Here is a 22778-nt window from a genome sequence, read left to right as displayed (position 1 = left end):
AAGAAGTTCCCATTGACCATACGTGGGTGTGAGGCAGGCTGTGCTGAGAGTATGGTTACCAGTGTAATTTATAGCCAGATAACTAAATGAATTTCTAGCTAAAAGATTTTAATTTTATCATTCATTGATTACAGATTATGAATTGAGCACCTGGAATTGAAGATGTGAATTAAACTATATCCATATTCTCAAAGAACTGAAGCTCTTCTGAGGGAAACACAAAAACAGGCAATATTAGAGAAGGATTAACTTCTTAACAGGATTTTGTGGGAATACCAAAGGGGAATGGTAAAATCATCCTGATTATTTAGGATTTATTTTCTAACGAATCTTTCTAGTTAATTGATGGCCTATAATTTGTTGATCACTGTTTTAGCCCAACAAAGAGACACAGAAGTAGAAAAAAGAGAAAAAACTGCCCTCCATGATGTCTTAGTTTCCCAACTGTTGAAACAAATACCACACAATGAAGTTTAACAACAGGAATTTATTGACTCATGGCTTCAGAGGCTAAAAGGCTTCCTCCCAGGGTCGATAGCATTCTGGCTAGCCAGTTAACTCTCAAGTTCCTCAGATTTCTAATCACATGGCAGTGTCCTCTCCTTTCTCTTTCTGGTTCCTGTGACTTCCAACATCTGTTCCTCCGTGTGTCCTTCTCCATCAGGTCTCCAGTAATAGGATTAAGACTCGTCCTGATTCAGTCGGTCACACTTTAGCTAAAAATGAAATCTTCAAAATGTCCTATTTGCAATGAGTTCATACCCATGGGAAGAGAATAAGATTAAGATATTTTTCTGGCATACATGATTCAGCATACCACAAGTTTATACTTTTGTGAGGGAATTCAATCCACATATAAAAATGTAAACCTTATAATGTATCACATTTGTTAAGGGCTTGGAGAAAAGTGAAGCAGACAATGGGCATAAGGAGTGCAATTTGGGGGGATTTAGTTTTAGATAAAGTGATCAGGGAAAAAATGTGAGGGTTTGATTCTGGGGAGAGTTCAGGATGAGCTAAAGAATGAACTAGAGGCTCACTGGGTGCACATCTTTCTTAGACAGAGAAGACCAGGGCATAAGAAAAAGGAATTCATCATTAACAGTCTTAAATGTGGAAGGAATGCTACCAAATGCCATGGATACTTTTGCCAGATGGGCTTAGTAACCAATTCCAGAGACACCAGGGTAGAGAGAGAGAGAGAGAGAGAGAGAGAGAGAGAGAGAGAGAAAGAGAGAGAGAGAGCTTTGTACTAGGCGTGTAGTAGATCAGATGGCCTACCAGCCGAAAATCTGTCTCACCAAACTGCAGTAATTCTGATAGTTTTATTAGAGAAAAATATGGGCAGGTTTAGGATAATGAGCACAATGGCCCCAGATGTTGTAGTTAGAGGTGATCTAATTATTGAGCATGCACAGATTGATTACATGCTTTGTCACAGAATGTACATAAGAAAATGAAGGAATGAGTATAGGGGACTTATAGATTAAAGTCTAAGCTACCACACATGTCAGGTGGGTACATTTGGGTTAGATCCAGTCTCGGTTATCAAGGTGACTTTAGATTTGGGGTGGGCTAACCCAAGACTCTTCATTAAAAAAACATTAAGGACTGTCTTTAGTGATGACAAGACTCTAAAGTTGAAAAATTGAATGGATAGGTACAAATGAAGTTAGTCACAAGTTTTTTTGCAATCACAAGGGCAGAAGATAAAGGCAATTAAATCATTATCAGAGTTCAAGACACCTGGATTACAATTTAGATATTTCATGTATTTCCCTCTTTCTACTCCAATATGCAAAAAGGAGTATCTATATAACAATTCATTAATCAAAATCATCCCTTAAATTCTGATTTCTTGGTTACTGGAATTTGAAGTAATATAAAACTGAATCATATTTATTCTTAGGAGAAAGAGGGTCTTGAAGAACTGCAAAGTGTGTTTCAAGAAAAACTAGAGAATCAAAGAGAGTGTTCATTGCCTGGATGAAGGATTGGAAATTGTAGACATGGCACTCTGTATGAGTGTAAATATTTGCCCAAGGAGTCTAGCTTTGATGAGGATAAAAATGTTAACACAGGAGAGGATGCAGACATTAGAACAAGGATTGTTTTTTCCCCAGAAAGTGGTGAGAAGAAAATTAAGGGAGTGTAGAAATACAATGAGTTAATAGAAGGGAGAGTGAGAGGCAGACAGACTAAGATGGAGAAAGAGAGAGATGAAGATGGAAAGAGTAACAGAAGGAGACAGGGAAAGATGGAGAGACTGAATATTGGGGAATAGTCATCTAGAAAATGATTTTTCTAAGGAGACAAAACAGGATGGAGCCATTAAAGAAGGGGCAGGTGTAGCCTTGGGTAGGAAGAGGGAGGTACAGCTTAGCACTGGTGAGAACACAGGTGTTTTTGGACAATGAAGTAAATTTAGAGAGATTGTGCTTAATGTTCTCTATATTCCTGAGGTAGATATATTTGTTGTTTTTGCTGAGTGTGTGTAGTTGCCTTATTTTTATATAAAAATATGAAGGTTCAGGGAAGAAAGTAGAAGCAATGGTGCAATAAAATAAATTAATGAGAAAGAAAGGAGGAAGTAAAGAAACCAAATTTTTGGTTCCTTAGAATTGGGAAGCATAAAGGTCTAATGTAGTACACTAGTATGTGACATGAGACAAAGCAGAATAGATGATAAGGGGAGCAGAAAATGAGCCAGGGTGTATGAGCTATTTAACCCCATGTCACTGCAGAGTTTTGTGAAACTGTAGATGGTGAGGAATACCAAAAAATACATTAATACTTCCATGAAGAGAGCATAAATATTTAGAGAACACGGAAGAAAATGGCAAGACGATTTTCTGACAACTCATGGAAAATGGAGCCAAAATGGTCCAGATAGGGAAATTTCTAAATGGAATGAATGAGCAGCTGATGAAAATGTGCTATAGGTTAGACGTGGAGCTGCTCCGGGTAAGGACTGACGAAGGATGGCAGAGCACTGCACCTTGCCTGAAAATCATTTACATCTTCAGAATTCTGTATTCTCTTTGACCTCTATTATTTTTCTCATTTCAAAGTCTCTGCCTCTCCTGGCTTTGTTGTGGCAAGGTTTTTGCTCTCTCTTTGGTATAGTCTATAAATCCATGACTGTTCTTGTCTATCTAAGAAAGAGAAAAAAAAATAGACCTATCCTGGTCCTGGGAGTCAGAGCAGATTTCCCTGCAAAGAAGGTTTGTTTTGTTTTGTTTTCCACTCTTGGTGGGTAAATTGCTAAGTAAGATTTTCCTAGATCAAGATGAGGGAGAATGATATTTGAGATAATGACCATATCTGTGTATGTTGCAAGAACTCTATATTCCTGTGTATCCAGCGGCCTACTGACATTAGAGTCAGCTGAGACCCATTCCAGGTTCACGGGTCTCATTGCAGAAAGAATTCAGACAGAAAGAATTCAGAAAGAGACAGCCAATAGGAATGAGCAGTAAAGTTTATTACAGAGAGAGAAAGTATATTTTAAAGAGATATGCCTTGAGTGGCAGTGGGTGAGCTTGTTATATAGGGAAGACTTTTCAGTGGTTTTCCTTCTCAACATTTTAATACAGGTAAGCCAGTTTGAAAGGATTTATGTACCCTAGAAAAGCCATGTTTTAATCCTAATCAATCTTGTAGGATCAACCCTTTATCTTAATCCTTATTCAGCAATATAGGTTGGACACTTATGTAGATGTGACTCACCCACTAGTGTGTATTAAACTTGATAAAACGGGGGTGTATCTCCACCCATTCCAGTTGAGTCTTGATCACTTTACTGAAATCCTTCAAAAGAGGAAGCATTTTGGAAAAGACTGGAGATTCTGAGGGAGAATGACGAAAGCCAGAGCCCATGCAACCATAGACCTTTGGAGATGAACATGCCTCAGAGAGAGCTACATGAAACAAGAAGCCTGGAGAGAAAGTTAGCAGACATCACCATATTCACCATGTGTCTTTCCATTTGAGAGAGAAACCCTGAACTTCATTGTTCTGTTTTGAGTGAAGGTAACCTCTTATTGATGTCTTAATTTGGATATTTTTACCGACTTGCTTTAATGGGGACATTTTCTCAGCCTTAGAACTGTAAACTAGCAACTCATTGAATTCCCCTTTTTAAAAGCCATTCCATTTCTGGTATATTGCATTTCGGCAGCTAACAAACTAGAATACCAGGTGTCTTCTTTGTTCCAGGGGAAGATAACGATCAGAAATTGTGTCCTTCCCTCAGGTACCCAAAACTTGTCTTTGGGGGGATGTTTAACAATCTTTACATCCCCATGCTTTCTGTCATTAACTAGGAGTCCCCTTCCTGCCCCTGATTTTACAAGTTTTTAAGGTTTATGGAGGTTTCAGGACTTCAGGGAATATTTTTGTCCCAAGAAGTTTTCAGTTTAAGTTTGCAGCTGTGCATTAACTCTTTTGGAGCTGGATAGTATACTAGGGACCACAGCCTTGATACCCTATTCTATCCTGCCTCACCTGCCTTAGATCATTGTTTGAAATAACACATTTGCAGGCATATTCTCATAACTCCAGCATGTTCTCAAAGCAGATGAACAACTACAGCATATATTATAAGTAATGGACCAGAGAGATTATTTTAGTTTAAAGTGAATCAACATTTTCCATTTTGTACTATCTTCATATTTAATAACAGTAAAATTGTATACATAACAAGCTTAAAAGACAAAGTATTATTGATTTATTTCAATACAGAAGGGTTCCCCAAGATAAGGAGCTCCCAGACATACAATGAGGTTCCTGGCTTAACCCTGATAATGTTCAACTAGTAAAGAAAGGCCTGAGAGGGAAATCAAAGGAGCCAGGGGGGTAGCTCCATATGAGGGAACTCTTGGCAACATTCAAAAAACTCACACTTCCACTGTCAAAATCAAGGAACACACCAACACGGCCCAGAGGTTTCTGCCTATAGTGACAAAATACTGGGGCGGTGGTGAAGAAACTGTAATGGTTGTCCTCCTTCACACATAAAAGAAGAAACACTTCCTCAGATTCAATTAGAGGGCCATTCTTCCTTATCCCAGGATCCCTGCAGACTCCGAGAGCCCAGCTGCAAGAATCATCCACATTCAGCTCCCAGTAATGTTCCCCAGAGGTGAAGGCCTGGGTCCCCCATGAAGCAAAATTGTTAGACCTTTAAGAATTGAGAGTCACATCTTGATGATCACCTATAGACGTCAATCTTCTCAGACCATCAAACAGCACACTGCTGCAATTGTGTATTTCATCATTGAAGGAAATTTGCGCTGTAGGATGAAGAGATTATTTCAGTCACCATCAATTTTTAAATTCCTATGAGATGAAAAGGTCTACCCAGATTCCCACTAGGATAAAAACAAGCTGCAACCTCAAAGGCAGTACTGGCTGGAAAACATCAGGTTCAAGGATTACCCAAATACATTTAGAAGAAACACATACCTAACCACAGTGGAAAACATTTCTATAAATTTAGATATAAATGGGAATATTTTCAGGCCAACTTCTGGTTCATTACATTTCATGGCACATATCGAACTGGAGACCTCAGTATGGAAGTCAAGTCCACAACAGTATAAAATTTTCACTGCCCCTTCTCAGGGAAAATAAATAGTTTTAGATCTAAATAAATGGTGATGACTTAGCCAGAGTTATATGATAGTCAATTTAAGCAAATTTTTACTTAAGAAAAAATCTAAATACGTATTTATAGAAATGGTCTCCTACAAAGAATTTTCTTTTACAACTAACTCCATCTCAGACCTAATCTTTCTGTCTTCTAGATCTATACTGATTTAGATCTATTCGGGAGCTACATATATAGTCTCATTTACCACCAAATTGCTTTATTGTTCTTTATTGTTCTCATAAATTCTCATTTTCTGTGTTTATTTTATGATTACTCATGTATTTTTTTCTACTTACATCAATTAAAGGGCACATTATTACAAATACAATCATTAAGAAACTTTGAAGGAAAATACTTATAAATAAAAAACCACTAATCCTGTCACGAAAATTAATTGTGCTTAATTTGAAATTGGAATGCCCTTTATATTTCTGATGACTCATTAAACAATTGATATTGGATCTGTAACTGCTTCTAGATCTCAAGGAACCTATTTTCTGAGTGGTTCTATTGCAGAAGTGTTTTAATACTATCCTAAATCATTTATCTTTTATCCATTTAGTTTTTCCATAGTATCATAGTGCAAATAGGACTATAAATGCCAATTCACAGGCTCTTCTCCTCTGCTAAATGAAAGGTTAATAGAGAAGGATTGCCCATAGGGAAAACCATTACCGACCCTCACCTCGGTGGCAGCTGAGCCTGTCTATCAGTCCAGTAATGGGCCCTTCATCGAGCTCTGAGTTCACAGGCTGGGGCATGCGCAGCTGCACTGACTCACTCCTGCAGGGGAAGATTCAATTAATCTTTCTGGTACCAAAGGCTCTATTCACAGTATAAAAGGAAAGACAAAACTCATTCAACCAAAAAATGTTTTGTCACAACCTTATTCTGATATTGTAGTGAACCTCCATAATCATGGGGTGGAATTAAGGAAGAAGTAATCTTTCTTCTTTTTCTGCTTTGCCTGCATCTAACCTCCCCGCAACCCCGCCTGCTTCTCAGAGGTGCCTGTCTCTCTTGCCTATGTATCTAATTTATCTACCTCAATATGTTTATGATTTTGAAATCCTGTAGTCAATTCTGCATTTAACTTTGCAACTCATGCTTCCATAAACCACAGGAAATAAACAAAGAACAAACAAACAAGACCAACTTCTGATAAAGGAGGATAAGAGAGCATATTCAATAAAATTTACACATGTGCATAGCAAGATTTAATATTTCAATAAATTATGACTCCATTTTTAATGTCTACGTATAGCATTTATGGTGCCCCAGTTTACACTGAAAGCCAAACATACCTTGACAATATGTCCCCCAAATCCTGTAAAGAGAAAAAGAAAAGCTTAGAGTTCTACAAATTGGCCATTCCTATCCACTCATTGGAGGAAAGTTCAGAAAAGTCCCAAACACCTACCTTCTCCCTGCCCCCACTCTTATAAATTCACTTTCCCTTTCCTCTCTAAGGGATAATCTCAGAACAGTACATTGACAGAATCTAAATTCTTCATAAATGCAGAACCCGGCGGGTGAGCAAGGAGGGAGGACAAGGGCAGTCACAGTGGAACCATCCAGGACTGTCTGCAAAGCGGTCTTACCCAGGGTTTGGCCCAGAGGGAATGTGCTCCAACTAAGGGTAACTGAAACCGAGGATTTCTAGACAGAAAACATTAGGAGGAGGTAAATTTTAGCTTTCCCCCAGATTTCCCCATTATGCCTGACTTCTAATAAAAATGGATGTCTGTCAGTAAGTTGTTCTTTGCTGGTTTTGGGGAAAGTGACATAAGGAAAATTTTAAAAGGGAATGTACCCTCATGGATCTGCTTTATTCCATAAAAGCTTTGTTGTTCCTGGTTAATATAGGAGTTCCTCTTTACTTCTTTTAATCTCAGTTAGGAATTAGCACCCACCATAAGGATAGAGATAAGGAAATGAGTTTTTGGAACCAAATGAATAAGGGAGGTCAAAGATGTGGACTTGAGTTAATAGAAATGATTTTGAGGCGTGTCCTTGGTTTTTACCTGGAGCATCTCCACATCTGGTTTATGGCACATTTTCATCAGCTCTTCATACATTTCTCGTAGATGTTTCCTCTTTTGAATCACTGTGGCTTCATTTTTCTTGAGTTTCTGTAAAATCTTTTTGCCTTCCTTTCTCAGTCTCTCTAATTTTTGTTTTTCTTCCTCATGGAGCTCTGGATGCAACTTCCTGTACACAGCTTTGATAATCATTCTCCTTAGACTCATATAATCCTGCAGGGACATGGAGTTCCTAGATTACATACCCTGACTGACTTTAATATCTTCCACTTAAACTTCATCCATTGTAGCAATCAGCTGTATACACCCTAAATTCACATCCTCTACTTCTCAGAGGCTGTAAATTCATCCCTTTCCCATCTTCACTTATTTCCATTCTTTATTAACTACATGACCTAAATCCATCCTTCCTTCAAACCACTTTCATCCGCTTCATAAATTCCTGGAGAAAAGAAAAGCCTTTCAGAGTTCATGTCTTTAATATACATCTTGTCACATCTGAATTACTACATGGACACAATTGAAATTTATGATTACTTAGTAAATTATATATAATAATATGATATCTTTGTTAATAAATTAGTCTCTTGTTTTTAACCAGAATGGGAAACCATCAGACAAGATATTCTTAAAATTCCTAACCCCAGGGCTTCAAACTTATTTCTATCCTCATAGCCCTTTCTCTGTCCTCTTCCTATGTAAGCCACAGGCTCCCTAGCTGCCCTGCCAAGTAGAGAATTGACTCCTCATTCCATTGCATACTGCCTCCTAATATTTATAAACTCAGTATTTCTCCACCTCCCATCTTTTTCTTGCTGCTTTTTCTCATCTCCTCAATATGTTCAAATCCATCCTACTTGAGACGATATCATTATTTAGCTACTCTTAGTTTCTCTACCTATCAGTTTTCACCACTACAAGCACATTTCTTAAATTGCTGTTCATACTTCTTTTTCTGCCCTATTGGCATCATTGTACTAAGCATTATATGAAACACCAGAGCTTCCAATTATATACTCTTTAATTTATATAATCTCATACAGAAACCTCTGCCTGAAATATCCATGAATTTTTAATGCCTACTTGCCCTTCAGAACTCAAATTGATATTGAACCTGAGAAACTAAATGATGTCCTAACCATAGCTACTGAACTTCTCCAAATCCCTTTAGGTATCTCTACTAGTTACTGTTAAATTAGGGTCTAGAAATATTAAATAAGCCAGGCTACTCCATGTTGAAAAAGTAGATTCTTTTTCCTATTGATAGATCTATTTCAGAATCTCATGGCTCATGATTTTAGCTCAAATGTTTAGTGGAGAAATTTCCACCATATCTGTCTCAAGATAATTCTGAGAGTCTCATACTTACATTCCACATGTTAATTATGCTACTTTCTTCATTTAGATTTCTCTGATTTTCTTGGATCTTTTCCCATACAGAATCCATTTGCTTTAGGAGCTTCTCCTGAAAAAGAGCTATGAATTAGGCACAAGAGAAGCAAATAGTGTATACTTCAAATCTTAAGTGATGTAGAGAGGAAAGAGATATTAGAAAAATGTACTTTAGGTAGAGTGAAACAATCATAACATTTCTACTTGTCCATAATCATCAGTTTTGAGAGATCTCGTATGGTAATACCACAAAATGTACTGCACTGTAATCATTTGCCCAGGGATGTTATGTAATATAGGTGATTTCTGATAAATATCTTGCCTCAGAATGTGTTCTACTGATGCTAGTCCCCTATTCTTTCTACTCTACTACTATCCTTTTTGCCTGGCATTACTAAATATGTTTCAATTATAGAGGTCTTTTAGGTCTTCTAGGTTTGGTAGTTAGAGATTGCTTCTGGACTAGAAGGCTTTCAAATAACCTATGCATTATACTATTAATCAGAATAATAATAGTTATTAATCATCATCTCACTGGAATAAAACTCCAGGAAGGCATTTTATTTATTTATTTTATCCACAATTATCCTTTATGCCTAAAACAGTATTCGCTTCATATTAACCATTTAGGCAGGATTAATCTTCATCATGACCCTCATTTTCCCAGTAATCTTTGCAGTAGTATCCCTAGCTTTCAGAGTGCTCTCAGAGGTGTCACTTACCCGGTAGTGCTCAGCCGCCCCTTCTATAGAAGAGTGTTTGTGAGTCTCGTGCTCCTGAGACTTAGAGCAGGGCCCACAGAGCAGGTTCTTGTCCTCTTCACAGAAGATCTTCTTGGTCTCCTTGTGTGTCCCACACAGATGCTCCTGTGAGCTCAGGAACTGGCAGAGACTTGCTTGTCTGACATAAGACACCATATTCTTCAGGAGAATACTGGTTTTGAAGTGTGTCTGCTGAGAGCTTTCTTCCCTACATGTGGGGCATTTGGCAGGTGCTTCCACTTCTTCCCAGGAAAGATAGAGACAGGGCCTGCAAAAGCTGTGCCCACAGCCTATGGTGACCGGGTCTACAAGGTAGTTCAGGCAGATAAGGCAGGTGAGTTCTTGCTGGAAGGCCTGTGGGATGTCTGAGTCCATTTTCCTGAAGGAAGAAGTTTACATGAAGTTACTCTTTTGCCCTGGAGAGATACAGACTGAAGGAAAATTTTGCTGAGGTTATGACTCAGTAATACCCTTGTGGCTTGAGCAGAATAGGATTTATTTTGCATATGATACAAATGAAAAACTGAGGCATAAAGAGAGCTCTTAAGCTCTATGGAAAGCTTTTTGTTTTTGTTTTTTTGCCCAAACAACATGCATCTACCTTGCCAATCCCTTCTTTCCTCCATAAAAGAAATGGAGTTTATTGAGGTATGACTTTTATCCAAATTGCTTGAGTTTCAGGAGTTTAATACAATTGAAAGCGCCAGGGTATAAGTTCTATTGGTCTGAAAATCAACCATAATACTATACTTTCCGCTGATTGCCTTAGCAAAGGACATATAACTAAGCTCTTGTACTTTCATTACTTCATTAAATTACCACAATTATCCTAACATGATAACATCTCCAAAAATATACTGACAACAAGTGTTGGAACCAGAACTCATGTCTTTGGTTAAAATCAGCATGATACTGTTGTAGTATATTTCCCAAGATACACCAGGCACGAATATCCATTGTCGAAGCAACTACATGAATTCAGTCAACAACCATCTACCAATGTCTATCAATTTGGGAATGTAAGAGTTGATACAAAAACATCCTTAGAAAAGCAATGATAAATGTTAAAAAAAAATTAATAAATGCAGAAATACGCAGAATGCAATCTGTATATCTTCTGTCCCTCACCTAAGATTCAGAAAATGCCCTCCTTGCAACTGACTGACAATTCATAAAAATTATACTCAGGACAGTCAGAAAGCCAAATTTAGTCCTATAATGTATTTTATCTCAAGCAAAACCAGCCATCCAGAAGCAATTTTAGAATACATAAGATTTAGTACAAGTTGAACCAGGTTTTGACCTCCTATCTTTGTCCCTACATCCATGCATTCAAACAGACCAAAAATTAAAGAGAAGAACAGATTCTTCCAAGTCTTTTAAAAATCTTTTCAAGCACCCCTTCACACTGTAAAATGATGTAATTGTCATGTAGTTATAACAATCAGCACCAGAAAACAAATTATGCTTTTTAAAAAGAGTGGGTTCTGATTTCCACTCAGGCAAGTAAAGATGGCATTCTCATTGCTAATGTGTTTTGTATGGTCACTTTTCTTTAGGCTCAATCATTTCCTGACTTCCTTAAACCTTGTCAGAAAAAAACAATAATGTTTCTGAAACAGATATATTGTCCATACTCACAAACACTATTCCCAAACCTTTCAATGCAACTTACACATCGCATTATCTACTAACACACTGTAGAATATGCTCTCACTTATATATACATGTTCTCACCACTTAGAGTGATAGAGTAACACTTGCTATGTTAGAGTAGAATCTACCACATTTATACGTAGAGAATAAAATACTCCTAACCCATTTTAGAACTATACCCAGTGCAAAATTACAAGATATCTGGCAACTATAACCCATATGAACCACGTAATATGTAAAATGATAGAACAAAATCATATTGATAATCAGTAATCTTATTGTTTCCAAAACTGAATAGCAAGATATGGTGGCAAAATAATGAATTCATAAATAGGTCAAAAGATTGGGATTGTTTTTATAAACTAGGCAGATTAATTTCTTAGAATCTACCTCAGTTTGATGATGGTTAAATTAACATTATGATTTTTTCAGTTTGTTCTGGTTTGGCAAAGTATCAAGAACTCCTCTCTTGTAAATTTGGTACTCACCTAAGGAATATGTCAAAGGTTTCACCAGTTCCTGACTTAGAAGTTCTACTATGGAAGTCAGTTGAGGGATCAGTTCCTCACAAGGTGGCAGGAGGAGCTTTCAGAAGTTCCCACAGCTGCTGACTGCAAGTGCACTCTGTGTGTTCTGGAGACGAATGAGCTTGGCTCCTTGGGTGTCCTTTTATAGAATCCCTGAACACCACACCCATTTCTTTTAAATGATTGCATTTCATGGTCTTCAGATGGGTTTTCATGTGAATGATTAGGTTTCCTTAAGACAGAAGAAGGGATTGATTTAACACCTTTGCTAATCTCCGTAAACCTCTAAAAAACATCTCATCAAGAGCTACTCACTTTTCAACAAATGAACCTCCAAATATCAACTTTGAATCTAAATATTTTTGTCCAAGGACTTTCATTTTTAACTTATAAAAGTTAGAAAATAACTAATGTGGTACACCTTTTCCAGACCCATTGTGTGGGTGCTGGCTGGCTGCCCTGAGTTGTGGTGGCTCAGCAGGCAGAGTTCTCACCTGCCATGCTAGGAGACCTGGTTTCGATTCCCGGTGCCTGCCCATACCGAAAAAAAAAAAAAATGTCATCAGCTAATGGTTTTAGGAAATTTCTTGCAAAATTTAGAAATATTTTGCCTGCGGTTAACTTTGACTTTAATTATATTCTATCATGTAGAAAGTATATTTCATTTATTGATTTTTTATATTTTAATGAAAACATTTAATTTAAGAATATCTTTGACCACCACTTCAAAGTGGTGATTTATTTTCCTGCCCCTCATATTCCACATCAAGCCTCTCAGCAACAGTAGGGCACAGGATTTTCTGCTGGCACTTCCAGGTTCAGTGGGTACAGGGAGAGAAAGCCTGGGAAGCCCCAGCTCAGGGAAACCCTGCATCAGTGCACTGGAAGAGAGCTGTACTCAGGTCATTTGGAATTTATTTCTACTGGAGAAGGTGATGATGGTGGAGCTTATGTTCCCTAACCCATTTAGTCCACTGCTTATGGGGTAGGAAGAGAAGACACCTTGAAACCTTGATAAACCCAGTTCCTAGTTATGCTTGACCTCAGATGTCCTTCACGTGATCAGGGAAAGCCAAACTGGATTCTGGAGATGCAGCTCAGACCTCATTACAAGCACTTAGAACATTGCCTTGTGTATGCAGAGACCCTAGGGTCCAGGGACAGTCTGAGCAGAGAGAGAAGTGGAGTGAGGCTCTGAGGAGCAAGAGGAACTGACAGGAGGAGACAAGGAAAGGAGGGAACCCCAGTTTCCAGATGCCTCCTTTGTGCTTGTGAGAAACTGAGTCAGTATCCCAAAGGCTCCCATTCTTTGCCTGAGCCCTCTGAGATCCTGGAATTTCCCTGGATTTAGACTCCCAGGGATAGGGCAAGAATAGAGTTCAGATTTGGGGCAGCGGGCATGGGGCATGGTGGGGAATAACTTTTAGAACTTGTAATCCCCAGAAATCTGACCCTTTAGCTCTAATGTATGGAGGCAGCCAAATAGGGAAGGGGTAGGTCAAAGGAATTCTGGAGGGCAAATAAGTGGGAGATTAGTTGAAGGGAAGCACTTTTTCTATTGCGTTCACTGGATAGAACATCATCCCCTCTTAGCTTCAGAAATAAGCAGAGGCTGTACTGGGGGGTCCTGGCCTCAGTCCAAGGGCCCTTCCAGACAAGCCCAGCCCATTGCCACAGGCACATGGTTTCCTGCCTGGTTTCCTGCCTCCAAGGCCTCTCCCAAATCCAGGGCCCTAAATTCCCTGCCAAAAGCAAGTATTGCCTAGGCTCTTTGCCTTGTTTTGTTCTGTTTTAATACCTCCAAGGACTTTTTCATTCTACCTATTTCTTAATCAATTTTCCTAGCACAATCCTTTCCTTACCCAAGCACAGAAATATGTATTTATTGATACAATAACATGTTATTCTAAAATATCAATTAAGATTCTCCAGGGATGATAGGATCAAAGTGATTTCATTTTTCTTTTGCTTTTCTGTGTTTTACAAAATGTCACTGTATAAATGTGATGCTTAAAAAAAAAGTGATGCTTTCTGTAAGCAGAAAATACATTGTACAAACACGTGTCCGTGTATGCCATGAATTTGGAGGAAAAGGAATGGCCTTTTATTGTTTATTTAACAACCTTATATTGTTCCAAGCCCTTTGGACAAACTTCTACTCCTGCATGGAATTATAAGGACCACCAACTTCTCAAAAAAAAATCTACACAAGAAACAAAAAAATGCTTCTAGACGGCCATCCCAAGGTGGAGAGATGTTTACCTTCCTTTGATTCTTTGCTGGTAACTACTGTCACCAGGGAGCTGAAAATAAGGTGGGGTTGTTATCAGACCCTGATCAAGTATCATTTCCAATCAACCTGGGAATTTGAGACCCTGAAACCCAGCTCTGAAAAAAGCTCTGGGAAAACTAGGTGTGAGATGTGAGGGGAGGGGGGGATAAGAATGAACAGTATCTGGTTTATAAATCTGTTTTCTCACCACCAGCTTTTGTTTTTCAACAAGAATCCTGAGGTCCTAGTTTGGGGGACCTCGCCTTAAGGAACGTCCTGCCCTCAGCCCCGGTGAAGTTCGCGTTCCCACCACCCAGGCAGGCGGAGAAAAGGGCGACCCCTCGGCAGCTTCTCACTCCCTTCTGGGAACCTCCCCCTTCTCACATTAATATCCAAGCTGACTTTGCCCAGCAGTTAAGATTATTTTTAGCATACACAAAAATATATATACTTTTTTAAAAGTACATTTTTTCCCTCCGCAGCGTCTTGGAGCCAGATACGCCCTGGAAACCCCGTCTTAGACGCAGCTTTTCTGCCCAGTGGGGGCGGCGGTGGGGGAAGCGGGGAGGCGCTGGCTTCCTACGGACCCGGAGGAGCTGTGCTTCCGCGGCCGCCCGGTGGCACACCCTCTCCAGACCCGTCATGTGGGTGGCGGCTGGCTGCCCTGAGTTCTGGAGTCATGAGGCCTCATAGCAAAATTCACATCCAGGGTGGCATCCAAGTCAAAAATGAAAAACAAAAACAAACCATCTTTGAAATCTCTAAAAACTGGTAACAACAAACCAGAAAAATTCAAATATAAGCCACTTGGGGGAAGGTATTTACGTGGATTTTCCTGTCACCATATCTGAAAGACTGCACCAAGGATATTAAAGACCTTGGAGGGAGAGTTGAAGAATTTCTCAGCAAAGATACTCTTATTTCAAACAAAAAGGTTGCTGAATTTGCACAGTCCTTAGGTAGAATTTCTCCTGAACCAAGTCCAGAATTTGTGTATACTGCAGAAACCTCTTCACATCATCCCAGCCATGACAGAAGTTTCTTTAAGTCTCCAGATTCAGTTGTTTAAGCAGAGGAAAGTTATTAGTTGAAAAAGCTATCAAGGACCATGGTTTTATTCCTTCAAATAATACATTATCAAATGCTTTATCGTGGGGAATGTGCTGGTTTGAAAGTGTTATGAACCCCAGAAAAACCATGTTCTTTTAATCCTGATCCAATATTGTAGGGTGTGACCTCTTGATTAGGTTGTTTCTATCAAGATGCGACAAACCCAAATTATGGGTGTGATGTTTTGATTAGATGGAAATGTGACCTTACCTATTTAAAGTTTTAAAGTGGGTCTTGATTAGTTTACTGGAGTCCTTTAGAAGGAATCATTCTGGAGAAAACTCAGATGCAGACAGATGGAGATGTTTGGAGTGCCAACAGAGATGCTTAGAGAAGGCATATGAAACCAGGACACAGATGTTTGAAAATAAGAAATATATGATCCTAGGAAATGCTAAACTAAGAGTTGAAACCCTGAGCTTTGCTCTGGAGCAGCTGAGACCTACAGATACTTAAAGTGGAAGCCCCTGGAGTCAGAAGCTGGAAGAAACAGAACCAGGAACAAGGACCAGCAGATGCCAGCCAAGTGCCTTCCCATGTAACAGATATCGCCTTTCTGAAGTCAAGGTATCATTCTCTGGATTCATTAGTTTAGCATTTTTGTGGCCTTAGAACTGTTAACTTGTAACCTAATAAATCCCTTTTATAAAAGCCAATCCAGTTCTGGTATATTATATTCCAGCATCTTTAGCAAACTAATGCAGGGAGGTCAAATTCTTCATATTGGTGATGTTAGATACTACATTGAACAAAAGACAAAATAATTGTATTTACTCAAGAAATCAATCACTTCTGTAAGAGATGTGGGGAAAAGAGCTAGTACATGAAACAAGAACAGGTAGACTGAAAAAGCCTTTTGTAAAGGTGGAAGATGTGAGTCAAGTTTGTAGTCCATTTTACCTTCAGTTGATCAATGTGTCTTTTGAAATTATTCTATTCAGAAATCCCTGTAGTCCATTTGATATGGATAAATCATGTCATCCAAAAGCAAACTTAGGTTAAATTAAGAATCAAAATTGGTGGCAATAAATATGGTGGGATCCCAATTCAACTCCATTTGAAAGAGAAGGGTAAAAAAGGATATTGTGAATGTTGGTTGCAGAAATATGAAGATCTCAAAACTGTAAATGTGATATTATATATAGGGGATTGATATTTCTAAAGCTATAAAAAAATTGCTATTTATATTTTAGCTTATTTTTATTGTGGTTTACAGCTTGATAATTATAAGTAGTAATTTTTTTATAGAAATATCTTAAATTTTAAAAACCCAAAAGAGGGGATATGTATATTGAAAAATGATTTTTATTCATTTACTCAACAAGTATTTATCGAGCATTTTGTGTACCAGTCACTACTCTGGGTTAACAGCATTGAACAAAAGAGACCAATACTCTGCCTTTGTGAGGATTGCACTATATTGGAGGTGAAGTGTGGAGAAGGAAGACAAGTAATGACAAGATAAAAACATGATAATTAACATGAGGGTGGCACCTGGTCTCCAGGGACAGTGACAACACCACAATACATATTTGCCACATTTCTGCCTAAGGGCAAAGGTGGTGAAAGTACCACCGCAGAGGTCAGCTGTGACCAGAGGGCTCCCCTGGAAGGGGCAGTGGTGGCTACAGAGGTTCCAGGCAGGGCCAGGGGCAGGATGGTGCAGGCTGGATGGAAACATGTTCTGGCAGAAGTTTTAAGGCAGCAGCTGGTGCTGCTGGAGAGTTTGCTGTGGACCTGAGTTCCTACCCTGGAACCAGTCAAGTATCCTTGACTTCTTCCTCATGTGTGGGAGGCCAAGTGAGGGGCAGACCCTGGGGCTCTTCTGTACTCCCTGAATCCCAGGGTTTAGATGTGGCAGGGGGGTAGGGGGTTGTCTAGTTTGCTAGCTGCAGAAATGTGCTATACCAGAGATAGTCAGCTTTTCAAAAGGGGAATTATTAAGTTACATGTCTACAGTTCTAAGGCCATGAAAATGTCCAAAGTAAAGAAAAGCTGTAGAAATGTCCAATCTAAGGCATCCTGGGAAAGATACCTTGGTTCAAGAAGGCCATTGACGTTCAGGGTTTCTCTCTCCACTGGAAAGTCACATGGAGAACATGGCAATGGCTGCCAGCTTTATCTCCAGGCATCTTGTTTCATGAAGCTCCCCTGGGGCAGGGTTGGGGGAGGGTGTTCTTTCTTCATCTTCAAAGGTCTCTGGTTGCATGGGCTCTGTGGTTCTCTTGGCTCTGAAGCTTTTTCCAGAATGTTTCCTCTTTTATAGGATTCTAGTAAACCAATCAAGACCCACCCAGAGTGGGTAGAGTCACATCTCCCTCTATTCAAAGGTTAATACCCACAACTGTGTGTGTCACATCTCTATGGAGATGATCTAGTACAGTTTCCAACCTGAATAGGGATTGGATAGGGATTAAATTGGATTTAATTGGAATACAGTACTGAATAAGGATTAACAGAAAAGGCTGCCTCCACAAGATGGAACCAGGATAAAAACATGGCTTTTCTGGGGCAAAGAATCCCTTCAAACCTGCACAGAGGGTATGGGGTGGGGCAGTTAGAGAAGCCAGACTCTCCCACAGAGGGGTCACAGCGAGCCATTGTGCCTTCCTACCAATTAGACTTCTGGGAAAGACAATCAGTTTTTCCCCTTCATTCAAGATTTTTCCATATGTGACAACCAACTATATACTTATTTCCTCAGTAGTTTTAAAAATATTCTTACATTTTTATGAAAATATTTTTAGTTTTAAAATAAATTTTTATATCATCACACCAATAAAAACTCACTTCTCTTTTACAAGAGAAATTGGAAAACTTACAGAATGTAAAATAAATGAAATAATCATGTCCCCAAAAACAAATCTGACCCATTTACAAAAACACATTTAAAAAAATAAGTTCCTCAAAGATATAATGATCAATAAAAAATGTTTTTTCTTTACATATTCTTAAAAATGCACAACTATGCATTTCTTTTTTTTTTAAGTTTTTCATTCTATTCCACTCTTTACGGGTATTTGGGATATGCCATTCTAACTTTTTCATTTTGGAAGGGGCTGTCAGTAATAAGGGGTAGGGAGATGGAACTACCTGATGTTCTGAAGAAAGATCAAAGGTGATGGTGGAGTTATTCAGACAAGGTACGGTCTAACAAATGAATATGATTACTGAGTTATTAAATTGATACTTTTTTTAGTCTCCAGTATCTTAGAGCAGCTGGAAGTAAAAACCGAAAATTGTGGAATTATAACTCATACCAAACTCTGAAATCTGTTCTACAACTAATTGTTGTGCTGTGCTTTGAAATTTATTGCTTTTTTGTATGTTAAATATTATTTTCACAAAAAAAGAGAGAAAAACTTGATTGTGATGTTAAAAAAATATTTATTCCTTCTAACCTCCTACGTTCTGGAGCAGCTAGAAGGAAAAATATGAGAGGATGGTATGGTAGCCCAGGATAAACTCTGGGATCTGTTCTGTAACTACTTGCTGAAGAGTGCTTTGAAAACTATTGCTTTTTTCTTTCTTTGCTTTGTATATATGTTATATCATACAATAAAAAATTTAAAAGAAAAAAGTCTTTCAAATATAAGCTTTTGTTTAAAAACCACAACTTCCACCTCCAGTGGTGTATCTTAATTTATATCTTCTTAAAAACGTATGCCCCAAACAAGCAATCTAAGGTATTTGCATTCTCATTAACAATCCATAAACAGGTAATTGACTTTTTTCTAGTAATTAACTTTTAAAATAGCAAAAATAATAGTAGAAATAATGAACTCAAAAAATAATTTTTCTTTACATTAAAGATTATTTTAACTACTATCAAAAAAAGATACATACAGTGGGAGATTTCTGCTAATGGTTAAAACATACAATATAAAGAATGGATTTACTCTGCCATGTGAAACAAACTAAAAGCCAGACAAAACATATGAAAGAAATGTTTACAAGAGACTTAACATCGAGCAATGAAGGACTAGGTGATACCCATGACTGTTGAAGCTTATTGCCTTAAGGTTTGCCAGGCTTCAGCCCAGGCATGGGGACCCCAGCGTTACTCTGGCTAACTCCCTGAGTTGAGGAAACCAAGTCAAGAGTCAGAGGAAACCAAGACATCAGAATTTGCAGGACGGAGATCTGGTAAATAGAGAGCTGCCCAGAGAGAGCACTTTGAAGATCAGAATAGGGACCGCTTGAGTGTGCAGCTAAGTCTGATTAGTGCATGAAACTGTGGCACTAACACAGGGCAGTGACTAGTGCCTGTCTGATCAGCCAGGCTGCATCCTTCACAGAGCACTGGGTAGAGCGCACAGAAATGACGTGTCGCAAGAGTGAGGAATAATTACCCTTTGGTTGAGCTTTGTTCAAGCTCTGGATAACAAGGGAAGATCCAAAAGGATCAAACTGTCTCCAAGTAATGGTGTTCCTAAGTAGCATGCAAAAGTATTCAGTATTAAAAAACAACAACAACAACAAATATATCCTGCACACACAAAAACATAACATTCACTATGTGTGGAGTTCAATCAAAAAAAATTACCAATCATGCAAAACGCCGAAAAATAATAAACATGAAGAAGAAAAATTCAATCAAAATTGAACAAAAACTGACACAGATATTAGTAATAGCAGACAAAGACATTAAACATTTAAAATAACTTTACTAAATATGTTCAGAAAGATAAGTACAGACATGGATGATATAAAAGCACCTAAATTGAAATTGTAGAGATGAAATCTAAAATATGTAAAATGAAGAATACTTTGGATGGGATTAATGACAGATTAGCTATTGAAGATTCGATTATTAAAAGTGAAGACATAACATTAGATATTATGAAGCACACAGAGAAAAGAGAACTTTTAAAAATGATCCTAGGGCAGACCATGGTGGTTCAGCAGGCCGAGTTCTCACCTGCCATGCCGGATACCCAGGTTCGATCCCTGGTGCCTGCCAAGGCAAAAAAAAAAAAAAAAATTCAAGTATCTGTGAGTTTTAGGACTTCAATAACCTAATATATGTGTAAATGGAATCTCCAAAAGTAAGAACAACCTGGTGAGACAGAAAAATATCTGAAGTAGTATATCATAATCAAACTGTTCCATATCAGTGACAAAGAGAAAAGCAACCAGGCACAAAAAGATATGCTATATTCAGAGGAAAAAAGATTAAAAGGTCAACATATTTCCTGTCAGAAACAATGAAAGTGGGAAGAGAGAAAGAAAAAGGCTTTCAAACTAAAATTTTGTAGCCAAGGAAAATCTTTCAAAAGCAGAGGCAAAACACGTGTTTTTTCCAATATACAGAAGTTGAAAAATTGATCCCCTGCAGGCCAACACAAAAGAATGAAAAGCACCAGAAATTTTAATTAGATAGTAAAATACATATGATTTTTTGTTAGCATAAAAAACTCTTTAAATTGCATATTTAAACAAAGATCACAAGGTAGTGAAGGTTTTTAATAATATGTATAAATGTAAAATTTATGATGAAAATAGCACAAAGGTTGGGAGTAGAGAAGTGAAACTATACTATTGTAAGTTTCTTATAATATATGGTGTAATATCACTGGTAGGTAGACTATAAGTTAAAGACGTATGTCATAAACCCTTAAGAAACCAATAAAACAAGAAAAAAAGGAGTTACAGGTAATCAGTGAAAAAAGAGACAAAATAGAATCAATATTAAATTATTATTTAAAAAGCATAAATGGGAAAAAGAACAGATGTGAAAAGTAAACAAATAACAATTACGCAGTTGATACTAATCATATCAATAATTTCACGTAACATGAATGGTGGAAACACCACAATTAAAGACAAATTTTCAGACTGAATACGAAAGAACGATACTTACATTTAACATGTATTTGGTGTAGACTTTTTTTGGTGTATTTAGTGTACACTTTAAATGTAAGTTTCACTGCCTACATCAAATACACTGTAAATGTAAGTCTCAAATGGGCTAAAAGTAAAAGGATGGAAAATAATAAACGTTGCTAACACAAACTGTTGGCACCCTGCTCACTGCGCCATACTGACAGTCAGAAAGAGACACTATTATCACCTCCAGGGCAGGGGTCTGACCACACGGAGGGTAGCAAGGAACATAACAATGCCTGCCACCAAGAAAAGCAGTTCAAGGGCCCCAATCCAGGCCATGGTTTGTAGGTGTCACGTGTGTCAGCAAAAGCACAACTCACAGACAGTGGAAGGAAAACTGTTTGCTCACGTAGAGAAGGGACCCAGCAAGGTTAGCTTCATCAGTGGCTTTTAGTCCTCCATGCCCAATGGATTCCGATCTGCAGCTGATACGGAGAGACGTCTGCACTTACTACTTGTGTAGTAGTAGAAGGACACCACTCCCTTCCAGCCAAGGCAGATACCAGCAGGCATGAGCCAAGTGCCATAAAATGACCTACTTTAGCCAAACTATCTCCAGAACAAATGTTTACACATGCTCAGGACAAAAGGGGTCGGAAGGTGCAGTCAGTCCCCCATCTGATAGGGATGTGTTCTACTTCAAGTCACCCCCAAGAAGGGAGTCAGCCTGCATTTATAATCCCATCTCAGAAGCCAGCCTAACACAGGGCAAGCAGAGGGCTTGGTCACAGGAGGTCACAGGGAAAGGTGGCAGGCTGTGCTTGGACCATCACCTACCACATTCATACTATCCTAAGAAAAGCTGGAGTGGTTATATAATAGTAGATAAAGTCAATTTCAGAGCAAAGAATATTATCTGGGATAAAGAAGTTTATTTCATACTGATAAAGGGATCAATTTATCAAGAGGACATAACAATCCTAAACATTTATGTACCTAATCTCAGAGCTTAAAAATATATGAAACAAAAATTGATAGGACTATGCAATGAGACATAGAAAAATCCACAATTCTAGTCAAACACTTCATTACCCCTCTCAATATCCATAGAGAAAATCAGTGAGGATAGAGGAGACTGGGCATCACTATCAACCACCTTGACCTAACTGTCATAACAGGACACTCCTCCCAACAATAGCAGATGACTAAAAAAAAAAAAAAAGTAAAAGTTGAAGAACTAACACAACCTAGTTTCCAGGCTTGTTATAAAGCTATAATAATCAAAATAATGTTGTATTGGTATAAAGATAGGCAGATAAATAGTACCAAGTACACAATTCAGAAATAGACCCATATATATATGGGCAACTGCTTTTTGATAGAGGCAATTCAGGTAGATAAGGTAACCTTTTCAGCAAACAGTGCTGGAATACCTGTATATAAAAATGAGCTTCATACCACACAGCATATGTGAAGAGTAACTTGAAATGGATTACACATCTACTTTCAAAGCTAAAATCATAGAACATCTAGAAG

General features: G+C 38.2%; 1 protein-coding gene and 1 pseudogene across 2 annotated transcripts in view; both read right to left on the bottom strand.

The window, feature by feature from the left end:
- LOC143644381 (tripartite motif-containing protein 43-like) overlaps positions 1-12036 on the bottom strand; it is a 273323-nt gene extending 261287 nt beyond the window's left edge. Inside the window, exon 1 of the mRNA XM_077113310.1 lies at positions 11993-12036. The gene's annotated coding sequence lies outside the window, so the exon portion shown is untranslated. The remainder of the gene's footprint in view (positions 1-11992) is intronic.
- LOC143644379 (tripartite motif-containing protein 43-like) lies at positions 4721-14862 on the bottom strand (annotated as a pseudogene). The gene is made up of 8 exons (XR_013156660.1): positions 14755-14862; positions 11993-12263; positions 9810-10227; positions 9065-9160; positions 7678-7908; positions 6958-6980; positions 6339-6436; positions 4721-5294 (listed from the first exon to the last, which is right to left on the bottom strand). The product of XR_013156660.1 is annotated as a tripartite motif-containing protein 43-like (transcript).
- Positions 14863-22778: the final 7916 nt, after the last annotated feature.

This window comes from Tamandua tetradactyla, chromosome 8 (genome assembly GCF_023851605.1).
Source record: "Tamandua tetradactyla isolate mTamTet1 chromosome 8, mTamTet1.pri, whole genome shotgun sequence".
Classification (NCBI taxonomy): domain Eukaryota; kingdom Metazoa; phylum Chordata; class Mammalia; order Pilosa; family Myrmecophagidae; genus Tamandua; species Tamandua tetradactyla.
This window is presented reverse-complemented; position numbering and strand designations above follow the sequence as displayed.